Below are 12,078 nucleotides of genomic sequence, written 5' to 3'. Positions count from 1 at the left end.
TGGTTCTGTGGAGGGTGAGGCCATGTTCCGACAACCTTTTGAGGGTGTCTCTCACTTGCCTATGGAGACCTTTGGCCGTCGCGGAGTAGATTAATATGTCATCACTGACGTTCACCACGCCTTGTAGGCCTGACAGCGTCTGTTGAATTGCGTTCTGGAATACCTCCGCCACTGATGACACGCCGAAACTCAGGCACTTGTATCTTCTTAGGCCAAGATGTGTCGAGAAGGTGGTGATGTACCTGCTTTACTCCGCTAGTCTAAGTTGGTGGTACCCCATGTTAAAGTCTAATTTGGAGAACCACTTGGATCCATTTAGGTCGGCTATGATGTCGTCTATGGTTGGTGTGATGTGCCTTTCTCGCTTTATGGCCTGGTTGGGCAACCTCATGTCAATGCAGAGTTGAATTTTTCCGTTTTTCGGCTTCTCCGTGATGACCATGGGCGATACCCAGGGAGTGGGGCCAGATACTCTCTCAATGGCTCCCTGCTCTTCGAGGATGGCTAGTTCCAGCTCTACTAGCGGCCTTAGGTGAAATGGTATTCGCCAGTGTCGTAAGACAACCGACTTGACAGCCTTGTCGATGTGTAGCTTAATCGGGGGAGCTTTTAGGCAGCCAAGGCCTTTGAACAGTTCCGGGAATTCTCCTAGCAGCTCATCGATTTGGCAAGATCTTACACTTATGCAAACATCACCAGCCCTAGCTCCTTAGCCGCTTGACTGCCAAGTAGTGTGTCTGCCTCCCTATCGACCACATGGAACGTGGTGTTTAGCATTTTCCCCTCCTCCTGCTCCATCACTGCCATGCGTCCCTTTAGCGGTAAGGGCGTGTGACTCCCATAGTTGAATATTTTGGTGTTTGAGGCTCCAGTGTCTATGAGGGCCTTAACAGGTGACCCTGCTATTTCAATTGCGCAGGTGGGCTGAGGGCGCCAGTGTCTCTTGAGGTCATTGGTGAACGGTATTAAGAATACTTCTTCCTCTTCGTCTTTTCCTGTGGAGGAGTCCTCTATGGTGTGACGTGACGATGCGTCAATTGTCCCCCGTGCCACATGGTCATCTAGGGATAGTTGCTTTACCACTCTGGTGGGTGGGCACTTCTCACTCCTCCTTTACATACGGCTGCAAAGTGGTTCATTTTTCTGCAGTTGGAACATGTCCTCCCTTGTGTCGGACAGTCTCTTGGGTAGTGTTCGTCTCTCCCACAGTATTCACACCTCCCCCCTGATTTGGCAGGGGCATACGATCTAGGTTTCCTCCTTGTTTGTGACAATTGGATCGCGTCGGCACGTTCTACTTTGATGACTGGGGTCTTCTCTGGCGTGTGAAACATCGCCATGTCCATTTCAGCTGCCCTAGCCGCGATAGATCATGGGATCGCGCAATGATTAATATTTCATCGAGAGAGATGTTTGGTTGTCTCAATATTAGTCCTCTTCGTGTCTTATTTCTGCATCCCTGTATGATTTGTGCTCGTACCTCTTTCTGTTGGTCATCGACGGTGCACGTACTTGCCAGTTCCCAGAGACGGGCAAAGAATTGATCAATGGATTCTCCTTCTCTCTGTCTTGCCTGTCGTAGTTTGAACCTTTCAAAATCCGGGTTCAGTTGCGGATCAAAGTGTGCATTCAAAGCTCTCACCGCTGCGTCGTACTCATTATGGGCACCTGTGTTTGGTAGGTGTCTGAACAGTTTGTATATTTCATCACCCACAAAATGGAGGAGCATTGACCTCTTGACTTCCCCATCCTTTTCGCGGGTGGCCACAAAGTAGTTCTCAAGATGCCCTACCCATATTTTCCATCTTGGTGACGCTGTGGCGGGATCTGCAAGCTCACTGAATGGTGGTAGCGCACCTGTCATGGTGTGCTGTGGTAGTTGATGGATGGCTGGCACTGGTTCATCTGCCATACTGATAGGATTGTTCGTGCCCGTTGGCTCTGGCTCACCTCTTCCAGTCTGTTGTGTCGCGGTGCTACCTGTTGCGCTCACGTTCACTCACGTTGTGGTCCGTCATAACCTATTTGCGTGTCCTGCTGGCGCAATGTGACTTCCAGGCGTGCAGGAGTCTGATGTTTGCTGTGTCTCTCCCTTCTGGGTGTGGTGTTGTGGCGTCACACTGTGGTGGAGCACACCATGCTGCCTGTGTCTTCCTGGCCCTTCTGCTGGCTCACAGTCAGACCCTGGGGGGTCCCAAACTCTGGGTTGTTGTTAGCGTATGGTATAGAGACCACCCTCGTCACCAGTGTATTATTCTGTGTCCCCTTCTGTTGTAATATTATGTGTCCCCTTCTGCTCCGCCCCATGTGCCGCAATTAATCACTGGGACAAAGTGTGCTCTTACAATGAAATCGCGGGTAACAGAACTCTAAACTCCTGCGCTCTGCTTTATTTATTTAATCCTCTCACGCCTCCCCCGGAACCTCTCCCACACGTCCGGGTTAGTGTTCTCTGATCAGTCTTCCAAACAACTAGACTGTCACAGAACACTACACCAGTGAACTGTGCAGGCACATATTACTGTGTACAATACATTCATGATTACGACACAATGATACACATGAAAGCGTGCATACAAAACGGGCACAAGAGCCCAGGGCAGGCAATGACTGTGTGCCATTCTTTTTAAGATCCAAGTTGTTGGGCACTACCTGTTTCTTGAGTGCGTGTATGCTTTGTCCCCATCCCCTACTGTTTTTTTAGGGAATAAGAACAGGTCCTTGACAGTACCCCCTCGAAGGATGAGCCCCAACACAGGTGAGGTCGGGCGAGGCTTGGTAGGGTGTCCAACATAAAATCCCCAAACGAGCGGCGCAGCATTGCGGACAATGGCTAAAGGTTCTCATGACCGGCTTTCAGGGCCATAGAGTTATTTAAAAAAATCAGATGTTACTATGGCTCCCTGAAAAAAATTAGGAGACACAATGGTAGGTGGAACATCTTTAGTTGCATTTTTATCAGATTTTCCAATGCGAGAGCGGGCATTTGCTTTTGCGTTGTCTTTTCCTGGTCGATATGTGATTAGGAAACTATAATCATTAAAAAACAGAGTCCACCACAATTGTCTAGGGAAGAGTACTCAGAATGAGCGAAGAAAGTGCAGGTTTCTATTATCTGTAAAGACTGTTATTGGATGCTACACAGGTACTGTCTGCATTCTTCAAATGCTGCTTTAATGGCAAGCAATTCCCTATCAGCTGTTGGGCAATTACATTCTGCTGGTAGCAGTTTGCAAGAGTAAAAGGCGATGGGATGTAATTGCCCAGTTTCCTTGGGACAGAATGTCTCCTAGATCAAATTGAGAAGCATCATCATCCGGGTGTGCCAAGATTGGTGCCATGGTGAATTTGTGCTTTAAGGCCTCAATGGACTCCTCGACCTAAGTGTCCCACTGGAAGGGTACCTCTTTTTGAAATATTCGTATTATTGTGGTGATTGTTTTGGAAAAATGGTCTATGAATTGGTGATAAAAAGTTTGCGAAGCCGAGCTTGCTCTACATTAGTCTGGGCAGGCCAATTGATGATGGATCAATCTTTCTTTTATCCATGCTGATTCCTGCCTGGGTGATTCTCTAAACCAGGAGTTCTACATCTGTGGTATGGAACTCGCTCTTTTCTAGTTTTAAATACAAATTATGGTTGCTGAGTTTTTGGAGGATGGCATATACCTTTTGAGAGTGTTCCTCTTCTGAGTTGGAATAAATAATAATGTCATCAATATATACTACACAACAGACAACCATAAATTCTCTGATAACCTCATCTATAAAGAATTGAAAGGCTGCTGGGCATTGGATAAGCCAAATGGCATTACTTGATATTTGTACAGCCCAAATTATTTTCTAAAGGCTGTCTTCCACTCATCTCTAGCCCTGTCTCCTACGAGATGATATGCCCCTCTCAAATTAAATTTTGTGTAGATGACAGCAGTTTTTAGCAGACTGGGGATGAGCGGTGAAGGGTATCTGTTCTTAACTGACATTATTGAGTACATGATAGTCAATGCACATTCTGCGACCCTCCCACCTCTTTTTTGCATGAATAACAGAGGAGAAGACACTGGGGACTTTGAATGTCTAATAAAGGTGTTCTCAAGGTACTTTTACAAGTACTCACAGAGATGCTCATTTTCTTTTTCCGTGAAGGCGTAAATACGACTACAGGGCAATTTTGCCCATGGGATAAGATAAACCTGGCAGTCAATAGTGCAATGTGGTAGAAGTGTGTTGGCCCTTTTTTCATCACAAACATCCGCTAAATCAGGATGCATTGGTAGCCCTTCTGGTAGGGCAGTAGTCATTTTCTGCAAAAGTTTGTTGTGGATCAAGGGCATGGCGCCCTTATCTTTGTTTGATGATGGGTAGCAATGGTGCACACAAAGGCATGAGCCCAATGTTGTGGTCTTTTAACTCCAATTTATAGCAGGCTTGTGCTTAAAATGCCACATAGGCCCACAATTAGCTAAATTGTGGAGTGTCAATGAGACTAAAACTGAGCTCCTCCTAATGATGAGAAAGGCATGTCATGGTCAAGTGCTTTGTTTGGAATTGTAAAATCCCAGGCATCAATTCTTTCCCGTCTACTGCTCGGACCACCTCTGCTTTGTCTATTTGGATAAACTGAATGCCCAAGGACCATGCGTATTTTCTATCCATAAAATTGCCAGTGGCTCCTGACCTCTTAACTTTTCACCTGGTCCCAGAAGACGAAATCAAGGTTGTCATAATACTAAGATGATGCGTAATCGTAAAGAAGGGCATGGTGGAGGCCGGCTGGAAAGATAAACCCAGTAGGCCAACTTTAACCTCTACCGAGCTGTGTTGTTTCCTGCTGCTTCATTAACTTTTTGCTGGGGTTAAAGTAGCACTAGACTTCAAAAGCATGGTTTTAGATGGACGAGTTGGGCACTCCTTTACAAAATGGCCTGTCTTGCCACAATAGAGGCACTGACTTAGTTTGCTGCATTTATCTTTTTCCTCTTGAGTCAAAGGCCCTCTTATCACTCCTATCTGCATTGGTTCTGAGTGCTCTGTGGTCTTTTGGGCCTCTGTTCTGGCCTTATCTCTAAATACTATCACATTGGACTCAGCATGATGTCTCCCTCTTTCAGATTTACGCTATATTAGACGATGGTTCAACTTGACTATTAAATCTATGAATTCTCCACAGTCATCAGGAGGATTTATAATTTGTGAAACTAGGTAATTTAATGTGTCTTGCAGTCCCCGATGGAAGACTGAGATTCTCTTGTTTTCTATCACCAGTCTATTAATGATTGATATAAAATGTAACAGATCTGAGTTTCCCTGATTCAGAAGTTCATTATCTGCCGCTTGTACCAAGGCATGTCTAGAAATGAGTCTACGCATGGAGGTGTTTATTTAAAAGGAGTTTGTGCCACCAATGCGCCCAAAATTTGGATGCATTGGTGGAGCAGTCAGAACTCCATATTTACAAGGTGACGCATCTAGGCCAAGGACCTCCAGGTTTCACAAATAGCCTGAGAACTCCCTTCTGAGTGGAGGCACCACTCAAGAAACTAAAGAAACCTACAAGGAACCAGCAAACCGGTGAGGGTCACTTTCTCAACTGGACAATATCTCCACAACCGGAAATTGCAGCTGGACCCGCGACACACCAACAATAACCCTGTTAAGACCTGCAAGTGTGCCAACTTTGGTGGCACAGCACCCTACTGTGGCCGAGTTGTATCAATATCCCAGGTACTGGTCAGTGCACGTCGGACAACACCAAAAACCACTCACCCAGGGCTGCGACTGGACCAGGAAGAAGCCCCAGTCAAGGGACTTTGATGACACCCCGGACCTCCCACCAGAGCACCCATTACGTCCTGCAAGGCCCCTGGAAGAAGACTTACCTCCAGCTCCAAAGGGTCCCTTGCGCACAGCATCCAAGACCTTCAAATCACTCTGCATCCGGCCGTCCTGAGCCCTCCATCGTGGGATCTGCTGTGTGCCCCGGGTCCCCAACTCCTTGCAACCTCAGCAGCCCCAGGGGGCACCAAGGCACCATCTTTAAATCTGCAAACCAGCTCATTTTCCAAGTGGCCCCTCCAGGTGGCCCTGTGCCTATGCCAAGAGACTTTCCAATGCTGCTCCCGCCGGGACCGGGAGATGCCTGAGGCTCTCCAGCTGGCACAGTGTGCCCACCGACTACTTCGACCTCCCTGCAAAAGAAGAGCCTGGTAACTCAATTGTTACAGGTTTTTATGCATTTTTAAATGTGACTGCCTATTGATTCCTATGATGCGTAATTACACACAGAAAGACTAACTTTATTAAAACTTTGAAAAGTCATATTTCAAAAAGTACTTACCATATTTTAAAGATCTTGGCCTTAAAATGTATATAAAAGTCTGAAGTATTTTTTTAAAATAAATTCTGGTCTAGAGTTATTCATTGAGTGTATGTGGTGCATGATTGGATTTGTGAGTACAGCAAATACTTAACACATCTCCTAGATTAGCCTAACTGCTCGACCAGTTACCCTAAAAATTGGAGCATTAGGTGGTCTAATTTTTGCCTCTGGAGACCAATGTGTGGTTGCCTGGACCCCCTGCACAGTGTGCCTAGTTTTGCACACTACATAGAGGGCCTGCTTCCTACAGTGACAAGGATAAGACCACAAGCATAAACATCGTAATCACACACACCTCTACCCCCACCACCAGAAAGGCAGCGCAGGAGAATGAAGCACAATCATCAGCAGCGGATTACCCTCATTGACCTCAGGGAGGATGAGGTCATCACCCACTACCTGCTCCGAAGGCATTCAATTGTCCTGCTGCTACACCAGATAGTGCCTAGGCTCCAGCCACCAACTGGGAGGTCCACCAACATCCCGCCACAGGTGAAGCTCATGGCTGTACTCAAGATGTTGGTGTTGGGGTCATCCCAGATTACAACAGCCAGAGTGGCTAATATCTCTCAGTCATTATTCTCGTCTTTCCTTAACACTGTTTTTGATGCCATCATGTGCCTAATACCAAAGTACGTCCTCATACCCAACACACAACAACTGCAGCTGGAGATCAAGCATGGCTTCTATGCCATCGCTGGGTTTCCACATGTGCTGGGTGCCATAGACTGCACAGTGCACACATGTACGACTGGTCCCCCTGACAGGTACATAATGTATATACAGGAACCAAAAACACATGCACTCTGTAAATGTCCAGATCATCATGGACCATCGTGGAATGTTCACCAACGTCCTTGCCAAATATCCTAGGAGTGTGCATGATGCATACAACTTTTGCCACTCCATCATATGCAAACTATTCCAGAATGGCCTACATGGGAATGGCCTATTTGTTGGTAAGAACATATGAAGTACTGGACAGACCTATAACAGCAAATGAAGACTGACCCAGTGGACATATCAGTGTGTGGTACCTCAGAAAATTCATATGTAGGAGGGGTGTACCTCATATTTGCACCATTCATCTGGGCACTTCTGCACTGCAAACCTCAAAGTCACATGTTGTGAGACATGGTAAGCCATTGTGTTTATCTATCACTAGTTTGTTGACTGACTTTTCTCCCTTTGTCTTTTCAGCTGACCAAGGATATGGTCTTCAGGCCTCTGTAATGACCCCGTAATCACATCCCCAGACCGAGGTCCAGCACAACTTCAACAAAGCACTGTCGAAGACAAGGGGCATTGTTGAAGGGACGTTCAGCCTAGTAAAGTCACATTTTCACTGCTTGGATATCTCAGGTGGCCGGCTTCTATGCTTCCCACCAACAGTCTGCAAAATCATACTTGTCTACTGTAATTTGCACAATGTCTGTGTGCAGACAAATGCCCCATCGGTCCAGTGCCATGAGGAGCAGGGACGAGGGGAGGAGGATGATGATGAAGATGAGGACAGAGGGGAAAATATTGGCCCAGTTGCTGGGACTCGTCGAATGGACACCATAGAACAGCATTTCTTTATGGAAGACTGCTTTTGTGGGATGGACAAAATGCTAGTCTCAATTATTCTGCCAAAATAGTCTGTACAAATGTAAATAAATGAATGAAAACTTACAATGTGTACGACCTTTCATTTTGCAGTCACTGTAAATATCTATACATTGACATCTCACCTATTTGAATTTGGCCATCACAAAGTTCTGTAGCTGAGTGTCATTCACACCACAGAACACCATTATGTGGTAAAAACATGGGTGCATATCAACAACATGTGCCCAATGCATGTGTGGGGAAGAATCACAACAAACAAAGGTAGCAACGTGGAATATTGTGCACACGTACTATGTGTGGTGCAACTGTGTTCTAGGTGTGGGAGAAACTCACAGAGTTCCTGATAGAAATGGGGTCTTTGGTTGGCAGTCAGGTTACCCGCAGTTCAAGCAAGGACCCTCACTCTAGTCAGGGTAAGTCACACACAATCCAAATTATCCTGTGCCCACCCTCTGGTAGCTTGGCACTGAGCAGTCAGGCTTAATTTAGAAGGCAATGTGTAAAGTATTTGTGCAATAAATCATACAATAACACCATATAGCACCACAAAAATACACCACACAGTGTTTAGAAAAATATATAATATTTATCTAGATATTTGCGGGTCAAAACGATCAAAGATGCGATAAGAAAATGTAAAGATATCACTGAAAGTGATATAAAGGGGGTCATTCCAACCTTGGCGGTAAAAGCCGCTTACCACTGTCAGAAGACCGCCAACATACCGCCGCGGCCGCGGTAAACCGCCACAGCCATTCTGACCCACAACAGGCAAACCGCCAAAATACAGACATCCACAAAAGTCCGCCACACCAAAGGCCAGCGAGAAACTGGCGATGACCAAACCTCCACCGTCACGCCAACAGAAATACGCCCACACTATCACGACACACGAATCCACGCGGCGGTCTTTCAACCGCGGTATTCCATTGGCGGTACACACCGCCGCGCTCAAAATACAGACACTCTTACAAAACACAGCCACATTAGCCAAATCAAAATACACACACCTGATAAACATACACACACCACTCCCACACACACAATTAAATATAAAACACACACCCACATCACCTACAAACCTCCACTCCAAGAGAATCGGTACCACGCACAGACAAATAGATATCCGAGCACCCAGACGTGCATATTACATTCACCCAGCAATATTACCACGCACTTCACACAACACACCAATACACATCACCACACTTAGTACCACACAATCCACCCCACACATCACCCACACCACCCCATGGCACCGCCAAGACACCCCAGGTTTTCTGAGGATGAACTCAGGGTCATGGTGGAGGAAATCGTACGGGTAGAGCCACAGCTCTTCGGAACACAGGTGCAGAACACCTCCATTGCCAGGAAGATGGAGCTATGGAGCAGAATAGTCGACAGGGTCAACGCTGTGGGACAGCACCCAAGAAATAGGGACGACATCATTAAGCGGTGGAACAACCTACGGGGGAAGGTGCGTTCAATGGTATCCAGGCACAACATTGCGGTTCAGCGGACTGGCGGCGGTCCACCACCTCCTCCCCCTGAATTTACAACATGGGAGGAGCAGGTCTTGGCGATCCTGCATCCTGAGGGCCTCGCAGGAGTATCTGGAGGAATGGACTCTGGTAAGTCTCATCTTCACTACTTCATCCCCCCCACCCCACCAGAACGCCAACTCATACCCCCACCCACACCCTCACCCCCATCACTCCTACTCCTTGCAAATGTCTCACCATCACAACCCACCCATCCCAAGCCCTGCATGCGACCACAAAGCATTGACACCCATCACCAAAGCATGCCCACTGCACATCCCCATCCCCCCCAAACCACTGTCACAAAAGCCCCCACACAGGAATGCAAGCACTGGGGTTCACGGGCACCCACCCATTGCACGCAATGCCACACACAGATGCAATAACCATCCTCTTATACCCCTGCAGGACCCGAACGCCACGTCACCACGCAGGAGGGTCCAGATATGTCCACTCCACCCCCAGAAGAGGCCCACAGTGATGACAGCACCTCTGTCGACCTGGATCTAGATGACCAGCCCGGCCCATCGGGGACCTCGGGACAGTCGGTTCTCCTCAGACAGCCACAGGCCACAGCAGACCTTCCCCCCTCTGGGAACACCAGCAGAGCACCCACCCAGCGGGCCCATACCTCTGTCCCCAGGACACGTCAAGCAGCGGTGTGTCCACCACTACAGGGCACCCAGGTTAACCCACCACCCCAACAACAACAGGGACCTGGGGCAGTGGTAGTGGGCACACGGTCCAGGGGACAGAGGCCCAGGGAAACAGGGGAACTGGGAGGGCTGCTGTGCGACGGGGGGGGACAGGCTGACCTCCACAAGGCCCTCTCCTCCATCATGGGAGCCTACCATCATTCCCAGGAGACGATGGCGACAGTACTGGCCAGGTTTCAGGAGATCCAGCTCCTGCAGGAGGAACAGTATTTGGGTTTCAGGGAGGAACTACGAACCATCAGTTCTGCCGTGGGCACCATTGTAGGGGCTCTGAATCTGGTAGTTACCACATTGCGGGACACTGTGGCACCACAAAGGGCCCCTGACACTAGCATGGACCAAGAACTGCCTACCACCTCTGCCTGCGCTAGTGGACAGGAGGCCCCGCCACAGGACCAACAGGCCACCAGCACCCCACTCCCTGCAGAAAGAGAACCACCCCGCAAGCGGGCCCTGAGACCCAGGAAGAAGACAGAGTAAGATGCCAAGACCCCCGCCAGGAAAGGATACCTCCCTGATTGTCATCCCACTGTCCCACATTGTCACCCTGTCCATCCTTAAACTGCCCCTGCTCCACTTTCCACAGGCCTTTGGACAATACACCTGTGATACAAATAGTCTGGACTCTGCCATGGACAATCCTCCACCATCACCCCTCACCGATTTGCAACCACCCACCAATATAGAGCACTCTAATAAACACAGTTATTGCACAAAACAATCAGGAGTCTGGCTGTAATTTTGAACAAATGTATTAGACATTATCGTGCCAAAATGCTTATTTACATTGTGATGCCAACATACCAATGTCACACAGCTGTAGTCCATGGGGAAACAAAGCAGATGTCACGCAGTGGGGCCCACATCTCTGAAATCGGAAGGGAAAGTCACAACTCAGTTACCATACACTGGGGGAAAAGGACAGACAGTAGAGAGGTAGTAGTGTTTAAGTATATGTAATATGCCGGTGTGTATTCTTACCTGTGTCATTGGAAATACTGCTGTATTACTGTGTTTCTGTTGTCTATGTCGTCTTCTTCGGCTTCCTCGTCTTCACTCTCCACAGGCTCCACAGCTGCTACAACACCACCATCTGGACCATCCTCCTGCAGAAAAGGCACCTGTCGTCGCAAAGCCAGGTTGTGAAGCATACAGCAGGACACGATGATCTGGCACACCTTCTTTGGTGAGTAGAATAGGGATCCACCTGTCATATGGAGGCAGCGGAACCTGGCCTTCAGGAGGCTGAAGGTCCGCTCGATCACCCTCCTAGTTCTCCCATGGGCCTCATTGTAGCGTTCCTCTGCCCTTGTCCTGGGATTCCTCACTGGGGTCAGTAGCCATGACAGGCTGGGGTAACCAGAGTCACCAATTAGCCACACACGTTGCCTCTGGAGTTGACCCATCACGTAAGGGATGCTGCTATTCCACAGGATGTAGGCGTCATGCACTGAGCCAGGGAACTTGGCATTAACATGGGAGATGTACTGGTCTGCCAAACACACCATCTGCACATTCATGGAATTATAACTCTTCCTGTTTCTGTACACCTGTTCACTCCTTGGGGGGGGAACAGAGCTACATGGGTCCCATCAATGGCACCTATGATGTTGGGGATATGTCCAAGGGCATAGAAATCACCCTTCACTGTAGGCAAATCCCCCACCTCAGGGAAAACGATGGAGCTGCGCATGTGTTTCAGCAGGGCAGACAACACTCTGGACAACACCTTGGAAAACATAGGCTGGGACATCCCTGATGATATGGCCACTGTTGTTTGAAATGACCCACTTGCAAGGAAATGGAGCACTGACAGCACCTGCACTAGAGG

This window comes from Pleurodeles waltl, chromosome 6 (assembly GCF_031143425.1).
Source record: "Pleurodeles waltl isolate 20211129_DDA chromosome 6, aPleWal1.hap1.20221129, whole genome shotgun sequence".
NCBI classification, from domain to species: domain Eukaryota; kingdom Metazoa; phylum Chordata; class Amphibia; order Caudata; family Salamandridae; genus Pleurodeles; species Pleurodeles waltl.
The sequence above is the reverse complement of the archived record's forward strand: the minus strand, read 5'-3'. Positions refer to the sequence as shown.